The following is a 3848-nucleotide window of genomic DNA, read 5'->3' on the forward strand; positions in this document are numbered from 1 at the left end:
CGCTCGTTTCGAAATGGCCTGACGTTTCAGCTACATTGGGTAGTTAGTTCCCAGATGCACCCAGTGCAGTACTGCAGTTTTATTCGTTAGCTGAAATAAATTATGAGTACTTAAATTACACAGGTTTCTTATGAATTACATCTCCCTGATAATTTGGCTGTCCTCAGCACTTCCTCCTTTGGCAGAATTCAGGAGTGGAATTTCTCCAGACATGGTGGCTTCCTGTGGTCCCGCTGCGCTGCTGCTGGGCTGCCGCAGCACTACCTCCACTTGCACCTGTGGCTCCACTTGCTTGGTTCTGGTCCACTGGACGCTCACCGTGAGAAAACACTCTGGACATGAGCATTACCAGCCTGTACACTGTTGTAAAGATAACTCGGAATTGCTCTTCAAATTTTATTTGTTAAACCACATAATACTACCTTTCATGGCAAACCTGCATTTTCCATTCTTCAGGAGTATGTTGGATCTCTTGATCACAATAACTTTTTAAAATGTTCACTGACAGAGGTAACACAGGAGCGGAAAACCAAAAACCGTAGGTTCTCACTTATAAGTGGGAGCTAAGCTATGAGTACGCAGAGGCATACAGAGTGACACAATGGACTTCAGAGACTCAGAAGGGGGCTGGTGGGAAGGAGGCCGGAGATTTAAAAAACTACACATGGCCAGGCGCGGTGGCTCACGCCTGTAATCTCAGCACTTTGGGAGGCGGAGGCGGGAGTCAGGAGTTCGAGACCAGCCTAGCCAACACGGTGAAACCCCGTCTCTACTAAAAATACAAAATTAGCTGGGCGTGGTGGCACACACCTGCAGTCCCAGCTATTTGGGACGCTGAGGCAGGGGAATTACTTGAATCCGAGAGGTGGAGGTTGCAGTGAGCCGAAATCGCGTCATTGCACTCCAGCCTGGGCAACAAGAGCAAAACTCAGTCTCAAAAAACAAAACAAAACAAAAAACTACACACTAGGTACCGTGTACACTACTCGGGTGACAGGTGCACTAAGATCTCAAAATTCACCATTTTATAATTCATCCATAACCATAAACCACTTGTACTCCAACAGCTATTGATGTTTAAGTTAAAAATGAAAAATAAATGTCCACTGACCAAAAAAGAAGCATTTTTCTCCATTTCTATTCAGTTTTTTTTTTTTTTTTTGAGACGGAGTCTCACTCTGTCACCCAGGCTGGAGTGCAGTGGCGCAATCTCAACTCACTGCCACCTCCGCCTCCTGGGTTCAAGCGAATCTCCTGCCTCAGTCTCCCGAGTAGCTGGGACTACAGATGTGCACCACCAAGCCTGGCTAATTTTTTTGTATTTTTAGTAGAGACAGGGTTTCACCATGTTGGCCAGGATGGTCTCGATCTCTTGACCTCATGATCCGCCTGCCTCGGCCTCCCAAAGTGCTGGAATTACAGGCGTGGGCCACTGCGTCCAGCTTCTATTCCCTTCTTTACCACCACTGATGATAATACCACTTGTTTCCATGCTGGAAAAGCATTTAATACCATCCACGTAAAAGAATCAGATTATTCAAGGGATGAGATGTATTTCAGAAGACATCATGGCAAGTACAGTAATGATTATCACTTCAAGTCACAATTTATTTTCCTGCTCATAATTTTTTTTCTTTTTTTTTCTTTTTTTTTTTTTTTTTTTTTGAGGGAGTCTCACTGTCACCCAGGCTGGAGTGCAGTAGCATGATCTTGGCTCACTGCAACCTCTGCCTCCTGGGTTCAAGTGATTCTCCTGCCTCAGAGTCCCAAGTAGCTGGTACTACAGGCTTGTACCACCACACCCGGCTAATTTTTGTAATTCTAGTAGAGATGCGGCTTCACTATGTTGGCCAGGCTGGTTTCGAACTCCTGACCTCGTGATCTGCCCGACTCGGCCTCCCAAAGTGCTGGGGTTATAGGCATGAGCCACGGCACCCGGCCTAATGTTTTTCCATTTTAAGAACAGTCTTGACACTTGTGAATATTCCATTTTTTTTTTTTCAGATCGGGTCTCATTCTGTCTGCCAGGCTGGAGCGCAGTGGCATGATCTCGGGTCACTGCAACCTCCGCCTCCTAGATTCAAGTGATTCTCCTGCCTCAGCCTCCCCAGTAGCTGGGATTACAGGCACATGCCACCACGTCTGGCTAATTTTTCATATTTTTAGTAGAGACAAGGTTTCCCCATGTTGACCAGGCTGGTCTTGAATTCCTGACCTCAAGTGATCCACCCGCCTCAGCCTCCCAAAGTGCTGGGATTACAGGTGTGAGCCACCTCGCCCAGTCTCCATTATTTCTTTAATGATTCAGGTTCCATTATGCCATGGATTATTTCAGTAACATTGTTTGCTCTTTCAATTTGCATAATCCTATCTCTAAAGAGATTGAAAACTATGAACATGCCACTCCCAGGCTCCTTGGGACTTGACACATCCTCCTGGGATCATCTCAGAGGGGACTGACTGTGCGGGCACCATGGAGGTGGTGCTGGTCTTTCTATGCAGCCTGTTGGCCCACATTATCCTGGCCGGCGCAGTTGAGAGGGAGAAGGAAATTGACCCTTTTCATTATGACTACCAGACCCTGAGGATTAGGGGGTTGGTATGTGCTGTGGTCCTCTTCTCCACTGGGATCCTCCTTATCCTAGGTTGCAGATGCAAGTGCAGTTTCAATCAGAAGCCCGGGACCCCCAGGAGAGGAGGAAGCCCAGGTGGAGAACCTCATCACTGCAAATGCAACAAAGCTCCAGAAAGCAGAGAGCTGAATGAAGTGCAGCCCTCCAGTGGGAAGCCTCTGGAACCTGAAGGCAGCTGCTTGAACTTTTAGATGCAAATGTTGGTGCTTAAGAAAACAGCCACTTCAGCAACAAATCTTTCCCCAAGAGAAGCCAATAACTTGTGTGTCCTCCCATGCCCTTCCCTGTCCCTTCTAACACCATTCCTCCACCTGATAATCCAACTAATCTCTTGACTCACCACTGCAGCCTGCAGGCTCCTCCAACTCCTGTGATGTGTCTGTGTGTGTGTTTGCTGACTGCAGTGTTCATGGCTACTTGTTCATGGTTATTACTGTTAGTGAACTGTGGACTCGCTTTCCTAGGCAGAGGCTGAGCCATGTGGCCATTTGCTCCTCTCTGCCCCCCATCACTTCTCACTCCTGGGAGTCTGCTTTTTTCCCTGGAGAGTCTAGCTCCTTCCCTTTAGAGCATGGGCAGGAGTCTCCAGTTGTCTTGGGACCTGGGAAGGTTTTCACCACTTTCATCATCTTTCTTCATGGAGTCTCTTCACTCCTCTTACAAGAACCTCACTTCCTTATCCCACTCCAACCCCAGTCTGTTCTGAAGATCAGCAATTAGAGATAAAAAGCAAAGCAAGGAGTTTGTGAGCCCAGCATTGCCTTCAGGAGGCTACTATACCCTTCCATGGTTATTTTTCTCCCTGGGGAAGCCCCAGGGAGCACCATCTGCCCTGCCCTTCACATAGCACCCAGAGATTCCAGGCCCAGGGCTGCTGCTTTTTTTCTTTTTTTTTCAGAGTCCCACTCTGTCACCCAAACCGGAATGCAGTAGCATGATCTCAGCTCACTGCAACCTGGGTTCAAGGGATTCTCATGCCTGGGCCTCTCGAGTAGCTGGGATTATAGGCACACAGCATCATACCCAACTAATGTTTGTATTTTTAGTAGAGATGGGGTTTTCCCTGGCCTCAAGCAATCCACCTGTCTTGGCCTCCCAAAATTCTGGGATTACAGGTGTCAGCCACCATGCCCAGCCCAGGCCCAGGGCTTCTAATCTGCCCTTGGGGAATGTAGCCCTTACATATCTTATGAGCAATAACCACAGGGGCTCTGG

General features: G+C 47.9%; 1 pseudogene; it reads left to right on the forward strand.

Annotated features, from left to right (window-relative positions):
• Positions 1-2015: 2015 nt before the first annotated feature.
• Positions 2016-2825, forward strand: LOC116479452 (FXYD domain-containing ion transport regulator 6-like; annotated as a pseudogene).
• Positions 2826-3848: the final 1023 nt, after the last annotated feature.

Source organism: Hylobates moloch, unplaced genomic scaffold, assembly GCF_009828535.3.
Source record: "Hylobates moloch isolate HMO894 unplaced genomic scaffold, HMol_V3 SCAFFOLD_3, whole genome shotgun sequence".
Classification (NCBI taxonomy): domain Eukaryota; kingdom Metazoa; phylum Chordata; class Mammalia; order Primates; family Hylobatidae; genus Hylobates; species Hylobates moloch.